Here is a 14,158-nt window from a genome sequence, read left to right as displayed (position 1 = left end):
ATACAAAGCAATAAAGAATACTAATTCATACATAAATTGATTTTAAATAGATTTAGATTCATTTCATGTGTGTTAAACAAACGGAAATAAGGACATGGATGAAAGTTTTAATGAATCATAATGTTAAAAGATTGTTTTTATGTCTTGTCTTATATACGTCAAAAATAAGAGATTAATTTAATATAGTAAGCGAGAATTTTTTTTTAAAATGGCTTATCTATCTGATGAGGAAATTTATTATCTCAAATAAGGAGAATCTAAAGAATTAACAAAAGTTAACATGATATATATTGTAGTAATTTAACATGAGGTAGTTAATATTATATTTTAAATATGTTGTTTAAAATAATTTTATTTTGTTTAAAATAATTTTAACAGATGATTAACAAGTAATTATGTTTCCATAATTTACATTGTAAATTTTTGTAATGATATGTATCAAGCGAAGTTTTGAAATTATGGAGGAATTCACTTATTGTGTATGATAGATACACGCCTATTCAATAATTATGGGTTTTTATTATTATTATTTTACTATAATATAGTAGTAACTATTTTATGCAATTAAATATGTGGCCAAAATTAATCATATTTTTTTATCATTTATGAAAATATATGTGAGTATTTACATATTCACTGATAAATTATGTCTCCCAATATTTCAATTGATATAACTTTGATTAGACATCGAATTCAAGATACATGAAAAAACTTCACAATGTTTATTCCGTGATTTGGGATAAGAGGAGAAAAAGTTTGTTTGAATATCAAAATTAAAAAAATATTTAAATGGAACAAACTTCAAATATATTTTTTCTTTAAATTTAAAATTATTCTTTTCATTTGATTCAAGTATATTATTTAAATAAATAAGAAAAAGGGAAAGAAAGTGTATGATCATGAATTCTGAAGCTATTACATAAAGAAAAAATTTAAGAAAAGAACTTCTCCATAACCTTTGGAAGAAAAATAATGGGCTCCACTTTTTTAAGATGTCATTTGATTTTTTAAAACTTTTCAAAGCATAGTCATTAGAATTTTCTGGAACATAAATTTTTTTTTTTTGAAATTCCCCACTCTTTGCTTGATGTACAATAAGTTTAAGATGAATTTTTTGTGAATTGATAAATTTGCCCTTGATCGTCCTAGTTATGACTCTTCTATATAATAATAACTAGTAAGTTTGTACAAAAATGAACTCAATTAAACCCACAAAAAAATAGTCCAACAGAAAAAGAAACATCAAAAGTGGTCAAAATACTATGCTAGTCAGGTCCAAAACTTGACCCTTAATATAAATGACCTCTATATAAATGAGTAGAGGAGGGTTTTCAAAATTAGGGCATTCTAACAGCCTCCGCAAATGGCACGCTGGAAGCTCATTTCAATGCTAGCTTCCTCTTGCTCTAGCTTTGGGTTATCAACATTGTTGGGATGAGATTAGTGTATGAACTTATCTTCATCAACTCACAAAGGTAGGTCTACTCCCTCATTCTTCTTTTGCTGCTTTCCTTTTGGTTGCTCCATCTCCTGACCACGTATTGTTGAATTTTCAGATGTGTTTTTTTGTGGAAAAAACAAGAACTATGGTGGTTTTTAAAGAGGTGCTGAGTCATGGTCTTTAAAAAAGAATGAACTTGTAAGTGAATAATCCTTAATAACCTACCCTCTTTCTTCTTTCGTTGATACTTCATTCCAGTTGTCTTCCTCAGGTGGATCAGTAGAGGGGATAAACGGGATGGCCTAGAGCTTTTTCTCAAAGTTCTCATATTGATTGACTACCCAAAATTGTCTCATCTGACTCCATGACCCTCATATTTTGCTAGTGACTCTTTTTGTAAGCTAACATAGCTTAGTGCTCACAGTTATGTAGCCCTTTGATTGGCAAAACATTATGTAAATAGCATAGCTATGAGACCTTGATGTGGTTTCTTTATGTCTGTTCATGCTAGATGATGTTTATTTTTCTTGTTTTAATTCTTAATAATGCAACATGTGCCTTATCCATGTTCAATATTCATTTGCATTGTGTTGGTAATTATTGAAAAGACTGAATTTACATGTGTTTTTCTTGGTCATTTGCCATATTAGCTAATTTGTCTGTAAGTTGATTAGCTTCTCTAAGAATATGTCTGAACTCAATCTGCATCCCATGTTGTAGTTGTTGTATTTCCTCAACCTGTTCCACTATTTGCCAAGGGACCTTCCATTGCTTTATCACTACATTCTTTAAACCGAGTGAATCAGTTTCAAAAATGACTCTGTTCAGCCTTCTATGTTTGCATTCCCTCAGACCATAGAGCCACTGTTTCTACTTCCATTTGTGAATCTAATTACCCCAGCTTATGTAAATATTAAATCCCTTCTTCTATCTCTAATGCACAAACCAAAAGCATTTTCCCCTGGGTTTCCTCTACTTACCCTGCCAGTATTACACTTAACCTAATCTGCTTCTGGAAAATTCCACCTCACCACATGGTAATGCAAAGTTGGCTTGTATCTCTGTAACTTTTCAACTATTCCCTCCCAACTTTTAGGCACTTCTAATAAAGGAAATTTTAATTTGATAAACTGATAAATAGTCACTTGACTCTAATGGCAGAGTTTGTCATAACTATATATCTTACATATTTCTTTGCACTTCTTCTCTTCCACAATTCCCATAAAAAATAAAAGGGACAATTTTCAGGATTGTTGTTAGTTTTCCTGGACCCTTCTTCTCCCACTAATTTGTAATGATTTGTTGTAGATATATATTCTCCACCTGGATACTTGCACATGTAGCAAATTGTTTTCATAACTTTTGGGCTATGGGAGTTGTTAGAAAAATGTGAGACATTGTCTCCTGTTGAAAGTCCTCACAACAATAGCACCTAGAGACAATGTTAATTTTCATTCTTTTGAGATTATCTCCAGTTATTATTCTCCTCTTCCAAAGCCTCTAATGAAAAAAATTTATCTTAAAATTCAACCACTTTATTTAAATATTGATCAACCAATGTTTCTCTTCTCTTTTGACTCTCATGATTCTATAGGCTGACTTTGCTGAGAATCTGCCACTATCATCCCCCATCCATCATGTATTGTAACTAACATCCTCCATCAGTCTCGGGCTGATGTGTTCAATAATATGCTTAACCATATCCACCAAAATGGTATTCAGTAACTTATGTTTGTCCCACTCTCCATTCTTTATAAAGTGTTTGACTTCAATTTCCTCATCTCCTTTTATTTTATCCTCCAAAAAATACAAAGCCCCCAACTTAGTCCAATTATCAAATCAAAAACTTACATTTCCAGACTTTATCTGCCACCATATCTCATGATCCACTTCTTCTCTTACTGAAATCATTATTTTCCACACCTGTGAAACACTTGTACCTCTAGCAATGGTAGGATGAAGCTTTTTGCAGTATTTATTCCACATAAAATATTCCCATAAAGATGATGTAGAAACTCTGAAATTCCACCATAACTTAGCAAACAAAGCTCTTGACATATCTTTCAGAGATCTAAAACCCACTCTACCCTCTTTTTGAGGACAACACATCTCCTCCTAACTGATCCAAAACTTTTATTTTTCTCCACCTGATTTGCTCCAAAAGAATTTAGCAAATGTTTTATGCAACTACTCTATAACACTTAAAGAATTTAATGCTGATAGAAGATAGATTGGCATGGACTGCAGCACACGTTTAACAAGAATAAACTTACCCCCATAGGATAAGAACTTATTCTGCTAAGACAAGATTCTTCTAGACACTTTTCTCAAATATCTTCATAATGAGCTTTATTCCTTCTCCCATAGAACACCGGACATCCTAGGTATGTAAATGGAAAGTTACCCATTTTAATACCAGTAAGTATTCTTAGTCTGATCCCAATAGCCAAAGGAGTCTTCTTATGAAGGTATAAAAAAACCTTTCTCCCTATTAATCAATTGTCTTGAAACCAGATTATACCCCCTAAGAACCTTTATCATCTTCTTGACTGGTTCATCATTTGTTGAACTGAATAAAATAGTATCATTTGCATATGAAAGGTGATTTATTTCCACACCCCATTTTGGAAAACCATAACCCCTATAATTACCATCCTTGAATAAATTATTTAGACCTCTTGATAAAACTTCAGCAGCAATTATGAACAAAGTTGGTGAGAGAGGGTCACCTTGCTTCAAACCCCTTGATGACTTAAAAAAAATGTGATTGTCCATTAACCAGTACTGAATACCAGTTATTTGAAAGAATTCTCCACACCATGTCAATAATGATCTCTAAGAAGCCAAATCTCCTCAAAACCTTAGTAAGGAATAAACATGACACCCTATCGTATGCTTTGGCCATATCTAATTTAACCACGACATGATGAAACTTATTCCTCATGTTTATGTCTCTAGTGATCTCTTGAGCCAAAAGAATATTTTCTGTTATACTTCTTCCTTTAAAAAAGTCAAATTGATTTTTAGAGATAATACGAGGAAGGACTGTTACTAACCTTTTATGTACACATCTGGAGATGATTTTATTCACAAATGTGCTTAGACTGATTGGCCTCACATCTCTAAAAGTCTTGCTGTTCTCTTTCTCAAGAATCAGTACTAGGTTTGTGTGTGAAATAAGCCTTGGAAGTTGATGCCCACAAAAAAATGCCTAACCATATCAGTAAGATCATTACCTACTATATCCCAACAAGACTAAAAAGATGTCCAAAAAGCCATCTATCCTACTGGAGCTATCTCCATTTAGCTCAAATACCACTTCTTTCACTTCCTTCCTGGTGGGTAAAGCAATTAGGACCTCATTTTCCTCCATTGTAATCAAATGAGGAATGTTTTCTAACATTAAAAAGTCTTCAAAGCAATGTTCCTCCATAAAATGATTTGCAAAAAATGAGACCGTCTCTTCCATGATATTTTTATTTGTAGTAATCATGTCCCCCTATTGAGTTTGAATTTCAGCAATATGAAGTTTTTTCCTTCTTCCCCTTACATAGAATGAAAAAACTTCGAGTTATTGTCCCCATCCTTGAATCATCTCATACCAGTTTTCTGTTTCTAATACTCTTCTTCAATATTCCTAAATCTCTTCAATTTTGCCTCTGCCAAACTCAACTCAGCTCTATTCCTTTTTGTAGGAAAGATCTCAAACTGTGCCTCCTTTGCCTTTATCACATCCTCTAAAGTAAAAATCTTCTTAAATACATCTCCAAAGGTTTTCTTACTTCACTTTGCCAAAGTCGCTTTTATCTTCTTGACTCTTGCCTGAAATATCATAAAAAGGCTCCCACAGAAATCTACTTGCCAATTTTTCTCCACCAATTCTTTAAATTGTGGATGCCTAGTCTAGAAATTCAAGAATTTAAAATTTTTTACCATCACCTCATCCTCTGTGTTACAAATCATGTAAAGGGGAGCATGGTCAGAACCTTGCCTTATTAAATGATGGACCTCACTTGAAAGCCGAATTTGGAGAAAGTCTTGGTTAACCAGAACCCTATCCAATCTTTTAAAAATACAATTATTTTTCACTCTTCCATTCTACCAAGTGAAGTTACTGCTTTCATATTCAATTCTGTCAATCCACAATTATTGATACACTGATGTAAATCCATTAATTCAAACTATGTATATCGAAGCCTACCCTACTTTTCTTCTTCATGGAGGGTTCCATTAGAGTCACCACTTATAACCCATGGTATTTGTTGATTTTGAGCTATTGCTTTAATATCTTTCCATAATTTCAATCTTTCCAAAGCATTAGACCTAGCATTCACAATACTCACTAATACTTCTGCTAAATTGTTTCTTAACCTCAAGAAAATTTATTGAATGGAATCTGATACAATCTCCATATTCCATTTATCATCCCAAAAACCCATATATTTGATGAGCAATTACTGACTGCTCTATTTAAGCTCAATCTCTCTCTATAATGGTCTAGCTCTTCAGGACCTTGAAAAGGTTCCATTAGAGTTATTAGTGAATAATGATGCCTTCTGTGAAGATCTAATAATCTCTCAAAAATATTTTGAGTATTAACTGATCTTATATTTCAAAATATGATTTTGTCTATCATTGATCACTATTGGAATCTTTATCTTTGCTACTCCTTGTCTGCACCTGAAGAGGTATAGCCTATTTTTCTTCCTAACACTAGTCTTTAGCTTACTGATTAATCTTGGTGATAAATCACCTTCTCTGCCAATTTGATTAACATTTTTCTCCATGTCATCATTATTTTCATTTTCCTTTCTACTCTGGATTTCTTCCTCCCTGATATTTGGAACATCATCCCCTTGCTTCACTATATCCTTACTGAGGTCTTCAACCCGTTCATTAGATCTACCTTCATTGGTTCGGACTAGCTGATTCCCTTATGCTTCAACAAACTGGCTGCATCTGTTATGTCCTTTTTAGACATTTGCTTTTCTTTAGCAATTGATAAGCTTCTTTTACTTGTGTAAGCTTCAGAGATCTGCTTCGGTGTATTATGATCAGTAATCTCCTTAAAGTTCTCCTGCACCCCTTCATTTGTTGACTGTTTTTGTTCTTTATTATTCTTTTGTTGCGCCTCATACTCTTTATCCTTGTCACCACCCTTTTCACTTTCCAAAGCTTCAAATTGATTATTGGTCTTAAGATTGTTAGGCTTCTGTTGGGACTATTTTCTATTCCATGCTTGTTCAATCCTCCCTCTTTCTTGATATCTCTATTTTCCTCCTTCTTTTCTTGCTCTTTGTTCTTTAAAATGTTCTTCCCCTCCTTCTTTCGTATCATCTTTCTGCACTTCTTTATGAATCTTCTATTGTTATTTGCCTTTTTCTTCTTTGTTCCTATCTGTTTTACCTTTACCTTTCACATTATCCTGTTCATTTTCATAGGTTGTCTCATCCTCAGTTTGGGTACAGTTCAGGATGAATTACATAACATCCTGAACTACATAACATTGTTATTCATTATGTCCCTGAATCATACATGTCTTGCAATATTTAGGAACATAATCATATTTAATCCTTATCTATTTTTCACCGATCATCCCATATTGTTTTCTGAACCCAATATTGATCCTTTTTGGGAATTCACTCAACAAATCCACCTCCACTTTGACCCTTGAACAACTTGGTCATGTCTGATTTTTTGTAGACAAATCCACCTGTAGAGTTTACCAATAGTAACTACTAAAGAAAATTCTGCCTTTTTCCAAAAAAATTTGGTGTTAGCGCTGGAAACGAAATCCAAGCATTGACGGTAGTAGTTTCTTCCTCCAGATTGAGCATAGGATCCCACTTCAAAGTCCTTATAGGATATGTCCATCCTCTATGCATTATGTAAAAGTCCAGCTTAGAAAGCAAATTGACATAGTCCTAAAGATTTGAAGCTCTTATTAAAATATGCCTACTGCTCTGCAACCTTATATTACAATCACCTTTTAATTCACATTGTTTAGGTATTAGACTTCTGAGATCTTGAATATCTGGTCAATCAAAGGAAAATTTTCCTATGACTGGGAATTGAAGATTTTCATTAACAATCACTGCTCCACTTCTTCCTCCTATATTATCATTGGTTAACCATGCAAAAATGTAACACGTTTCAATTGAATCGGCTGCATGGTTACTTAGGTTTCAATAAAGCTGCATAATTACGCTATGTATCCAGATTACATTGTGATTGGTCAACGATAGTGGGAGGTGGACCCAGAGAATTGGTGGTCATCGCCACCGAAAAAGCAAAGAGACGGTAGGAATTTCGGTGGCTAGGTTTTCAACGACTTAGTTTTTGCTCCTTGATTTCTCTGAGTTAAATTATGATATTTATCTAAAAATCTTTTATTCATTTATGAAATAGTCTCTTTTTAATACTTGAATATTAAATATCCAAAATATTGATATGTTTAAAAAATTAAAATATCTTTAATTCTTTTTTGAGAAAATGGTCTAATTAAGCACACAAGTTTATAAAATTCATGTCAAAAGTATTTTGAGTCTCAAAAACTACACCAGAAAAAAAACACAAATTAAAGCCTAATCTTACCAAATAAATTGAAGTTGTCTCGACAAAATAACGATTAAAGCCTAAAGAGAAAGTGACACTGGCAATTTCTCTTGATTACGTGAAGATACATATATTTTTGCTCCAAAACATGTCAATTCTACCACTATTCTGTACCTAAATGCCAATAGCCAAAGTAAAAACAAAACAAAACAAAATAATGCATAAACATAATCAATATTTGAGTTAAATACAAAGTAAAAAAAACTCGTATAGATACAAATACGTTGAATATGTCAAAAGTCATGGTTACTCATTTAAGTTAAACAAAAATTTCTTTCATTATGATCTGTTGATGTTGATATCCATTATGATTTTTTGAGAATTATTATTTTTCTAAATCTGTTCTAAATTTTTTGTTGTATTTTAGACTTCTTCTTTAAAAAAATAAAATATAATGCACATATAATATGTTGCATTATACTAAGTATCACTTAAATAGAAAATATGGAAGTGGATTGCAAATTAAAAGTAATATGATGTGTTTTGAGAAATAAGGAAAATGACGAACACTCTTATCTTATGAAATGAAGCTCACATTAGTAGCTCTATCATCTCATTCCACCAATTTGTTGAAGGTTAAAGGCTTCATTTTGATGAAAATTGAGAAATATACGTAATTTATCATAATTCTAAGTAAATGCTAAATTAAATACCTTTTTTTATAGAGAAATACGAAAATTAATGTGAAAATATCTGGCGATATACCTGCTTTTTCATACCCTATTTCTCCCGACCCATTAGAGATGAAAAATGAAGCTTCATTTTTAAGATTTCAAACAACATGTAACAAAAAAAATCATCAATAAAGATTTATCATTATGTATCAAAAAATAATAAATCAATGGATCATCAAAACGGTGGAAGTTAAATAAAATTCATTTAGCTAAATTAACATCCAAAGAAACATTGTTTATATCAAAAAACATATAAAAAGATAATAGAAAATAAAACCCCCAAAACAAAGAGAACTTTGAAAAGAATTCCTAAGAGCCATATGTTTTTAAAATTAAATTCATGATGATGGTCTTTGAAGTTATGATGAAGAATTGTACCAAAGAGGATAATAAATTGAGTAACTGTAAGGACATGAAATGTACATTAAATATACCTGACGACATACCTGCTTTCTCATATCCTATTTCTCCCGACCCATTAGAGATGAAAAATAAAGCTTCATTTTTAAGGTTCCAAACAACATGTAACAAAAAAATCACCAACAAAGATTTATCATTATGTATCAAAAAAATAATAAATCAATGGATCATCAAAACAGTGTAAGTTAAATAAAATCCATTCAATTAGATTAACATCCAAAGAAACAATGTTTATGTAAAAAAAAAACATATAAAAGGATAATAGACAATAAAACTCAAAAAATAAAGAGAACTTTGATAAACAACAAAGTTTATCAAAAGACATCCTATTTGGCGTCTTTTTTTTTTTTTTTTTTAAACAACAATACCGCAAATAATAGTTTTAGTTTTTAGTTTTCCTAGAAAGTAAAGAACTTTATCTTCTTGTTATTTTTTTCAACTATTGCTTAAATAAAGGTTTTTTTAAAAAAGTTTTAAGATCTTTGATTTTTTCAAAATGTTTCTAATGATAATCTTTTTGTACCTTATTAGCAACTTTATGAATTAAGATTGTACCTCAGCACAAAAAAATAGTAGCTCCGAACATATAATTTTCATTTTAGACCGCTGTAAAAGCTACCATAATAAAAAAGTTGTAAGAATTCACCACAACTTAACATTTAGAATATGTGTATATAATTATAGTCATGTAAAAGAGGATAAAAAAAGTAAAAGAAGGTCCCCTTATCATCTTATCTCATCTTAATACGTCTTTAAAATACAACTTTAAGAAGAAAAAAAGAAAAAGTAAGTAAGTGTAATTAAAATGTTTTAGAAATATTTAAATTCTTTAATAGAGCATATAAATAAAAAAAATATGGAAGAGGAAGGGGAAACCAAGGAGATGAAATAATCATAATGATAATTTTATTATAAAACTCTACATTATCTTTTTTTTTTTTTTTGAATTTGCGCAATATTCTCTACTTTTTTTAAATCTTTCTTGACTTCCTTCTTCATCCCTGCAAGCACAAACTAAGTGTATATTTAAATGAAACTGTTAGTTACTTTAATCATCTTAAATGAAACTTTCGATCTTAAACACCTAAAATTAGATTTTATAACTTAAGTGGCTAATTTCTTTATTAAAACAATTAGAAGTATATTTTTAGAGCTTATGTACACTTAACTTGATAGTAATTTAACACTCACATTTTGTTGGTTTTGAGTCCATCTAACACAATTTAGTTTCAAAGATTAGTCAATTTATTCTAAAAAATAAATATTATCACATAATTAAAATAAAAGGAGTAAAATTCAAAAAATTAAAAGTAAAATTCCTACCCAAAGATTAAGACTTTATCAACCATGGTTCTTAACTATGAAAGCAATCATATATTTGTCAACCACGATTCTTAATCGTGAAAATAATCATATAGTGTGATGATTGTCATTTTCTTTCTCACCTTTATGTATACTCCGGTGACAGAGAAAAGACCTGATAATTTTGAATAAAAATTATTAAATAAATCATGAATTTGTATAGACAAAGTAGAGAAAATTTAGTTTCAAAGAATAGTCAATTGACTCTCAAAAATAAATAGTATCACATAATTAAAGCGAAAGGAGTATAATTCAGAAAAGTAAAAGAAACATTCCTATCCAAAGATTATGTAAAACCTTATCAATCATGGCTCTTAACAGTGAAAGCAATCATATCTTTGTCAACCACGATTCTTAACCGTTAAAACAATCATATGGTGTGATGATTATAATTTTCTTTCTCACCCTTATGTATACTTCAGTGATGGAGAAAAGACCTGATAATCTTGAATAAAAATTATTCAACAAATCATGAATTTGTATAGACAAAGTAGAGAAATATCATAAGATTTATATAGACAAAGTGAAGGAATATCATAAGACGTCATAATTTACAAATTAATTTTTAAGGATTCTGTAGATTAAAAAATAGGAGTTATGGGTATTATTTAAGGCATAAGTTGAAGAGGTGTGAGTTATGAATAGTTATTTTTATCAAATACATTAAATATAAAAAAAAAGGAGAAAAACTTAAATATTAGACGAAATCATCATTTTATAATAATAATAATGATGTTAAAAAAGAAGAAAAATAAATAGTATTCTTGTTCATAAAAAGGTGTCCAATCATTTTCTTACGAGTTTGTTATTTCTATTATTAAATTAATAGTGTTGTAATTGTATTAACGTTATAATTGTTGAAATTTAAGATGTGTTAATGAAATGAGAACGTGGGAATTCATTAGGACATTAAGTACCTGAGTAATTATTCAATCACATGAAAAAAAACTTAAAATAATCTTATAATCACATGTTAACCTCGTTCTTTTACTACAAGAAATATGAAAGATGTGTATAGGGGTTGATTAAGACAGAAACGACTTAAGTTTTATTGCAAAAAGTTATTGAGCTTGAATGCTATATTTATTATAGAGACTTTAATTAATTTATAGGTAATTAGTAGCAGAAACTAATTAAAAAATGCAATAAAATCAAGAAAAATGCTCAAAAAAGGAGAAAAAGGATAAATTCAAGTAGAGGTCATTGAGAGGCGTCATATCTGCAGCCTCCAATATCTCCTTTATTATTACTAAAAATTGCATAAATACACAACTTATGTTTCCAATATTATAAAAAATCTCAACTCCCTAAACATATTACAGAAAAACCAACATATACACAGAATGCTATGTATATGTCGGCTATGTTATGTATATTAATAGACAGAGAGAGTAAAGTAATTTAAAAGTGGGAGAGAGTGTAATTACTTCCAAAAGGGTTGGTATTTATGTTATTTATATTTATTATTATATATATATTAGCTTCTTAAATTTGTTATGATGTTTCATTTAGTAGGTGTTTGTTTATCGATTTCATGATTTCATGTCTATAATATAAAACTATGAAATTTCGTCGTACAATTTCATTTTATAATTTCATATCATGACATGAAATCTCAAAATTTTCAAACAACATGATTTAGGAATTTCAAATCATGATTTAGAATTTTCCAAGTATAAAAATTAGGGCAACTTAGAAAAGTATATTATTTAAGAGTCAATATGACAAAATCTATTGATAGTTTCAATTTTTCAAAATATACCAACAAAAAACTAACAAAATCTATCAAATAAAGTTAAAAAAGCATATCAATCTATCCAAACCATGATTTACGTTAATAATTCAAAATGTTGATCTCTTTGCTTTTAACTCTCAAAGTTTATTTTTCAATTCTCCTATTCACTCAAAAGATATATACGTTTGTGGACGATGCAATTTTATTAAATTTAAATCCATACAAAATTTGGATTATATTAAATTCAAAATATATTTGTTCCAAATAAATATTGTGAATTAATATAATTGGATTAATTATTTAAGTCCAAACATATATGAGTTTAATTTAAGTTCAATTTTTATTGGATTAGCCCATTGATTTGGGCTACAAATGATGAGCCCACTTTAATAAGCCCAAGATATTGTCATATTCTAGAGGCCCAAATAAGCCCCACGTGTCAAATGATGTGGCATGCCAAGTCAAGTGAAGGAGCTAATAAGACCATGCCACATGTCAAAATGATGCAGTAGGCCCATGAAATAAAAGCCCATAAAAAGGCGCCACATCACTTAAATCTGATTGGTCAAAGGAAGTCCATATTCATCATGACTCTTCCTTTTCTACAACTATAAATAGGGGTCTCATAATTCATAAAAGAACCCCCGAACTTTAACAAGAAGCAAGAGAAAGTTCGTGGATCAAACGTCGCAATTTCTCTACAAAGCTCAAGCATTCAAATTATGTTCATTAGAATTCAAACTCAAAACCGCAATATTTAAGAACAAGTTCAAAAGCCCTTGAATTCAAGCACAAATCAAGATCAAGATGCTCAAATCATTCAAATCAAGTTCAAATTCAAGATCAAGCTTTAAGCCTTTGAATTTATATTTGAAAAGGCGAATCAGAGGATTCATAGAGATTGTAACACTTACATATGGAAATCAATAAATTGATTATTGCAATATTTTCTTGTCTCAAATTATTTTTTTGACTCGATAATTTTATTTCTGGCATGCCCTGTGGGATAATCTCTACCTCTCATCTTAACTTTTCTAACTGCAAAGTTCAACAACATTAAAATGACTTCCAAGAAAGTCAACTCTCAATCAGCTGCTTCCATGGTTGCTGATTCCAAGTTCTTTGTTGAAGTAGAAAGCATCCTTGGTTTTATTTTTGGAAGCTTAGGAGTTGTCACAAGGAGCAAGGCAGGCTTGCTAGGACTAAAGAGCAAGGCAGGCTTGCTAGGACAACAAACACAGTCAGTGTCATCCGCACCAACTCTAATTTTTGGATCTTCAATCCCAAAAGGAAAGAAGTCCAATGCAAGTCCTTCGAAGGGAGGAAGCAATGTGGTAGAATCGCTTAGAAAGACTGTAGCTCTACTGGAGTATTCTGGTTCCAAATACTCTGATGTAAAGAGCGATGGTCGTTCAAGTAACTCATCATCTCTGACTACACCGCATAAGTTGAACACTTCAAAGATCAACTTATGTGATAATCTGTGCTACTCTCCAACATCTCCAATTAATGTAAGCGATGGCGACTGATGCCTCATCTATGGAGGAGCAGCATGTGAATCTGGAAAAGATAATTAAGGGCCTGACCAAATATGTTCAGAATTAAGATGCTCGAATTGATAAAATAGTGGCTAGGGTGAAAGGTTTGATAGACAGAGAGTCTATCCATGCACCTGAAAAATCTCCAGAGGTTCATGAGACAGAAAATCCTGTGAAATAAACATCACTGACTAAAGAGGTGCAAGTTTCTTCTGAAGGAATGATCCCAATTGGGCAATTGAGGGAATTCATTAAAGGGACCCTCAAAGACAAGTATGATGTTGTCACCAAATCTTTTCTTAAGTATGCCAAGCCCTACACTACGAGGATAGATAGCCTCAAAATGTTTGCTGGCTATCAACCCCTTAAATTT

The 14,158-nt window shown here is 30.9% G+C and overlaps 1 long non-coding RNA gene across 1 annotated transcript; it reads left to right on the top strand.

Moving 5' to 3' along the window:
* Window positions 1–1,332: 1,332 nt before the first annotated feature.
* Window positions 1,333–2,014, top strand: LOC107879643. Its single transcript, XR_001677037.2, has 3 exons — window positions 1,333–1,475; window positions 1,557–1,639; window positions 1,713–2,014. It is a non-coding gene; the product is annotated as an uncharacterized LOC107879643 (long non-coding RNA).
* Window positions 2,015–14,158: the final 12,144 nt, after the last annotated feature.

This window comes from Capsicum annuum, chromosome 8 (genome assembly GCF_002878395.1).
Source record: "Capsicum annuum cultivar UCD-10X-F1 chromosome 8, UCD10Xv1.1, whole genome shotgun sequence".
Classification (NCBI taxonomy): Eukaryota; Viridiplantae; Streptophyta; class Magnoliopsida; order Solanales; family Solanaceae; genus Capsicum; species Capsicum annuum.
This window is presented reverse-complemented; position numbering and strand designations above follow the sequence as displayed.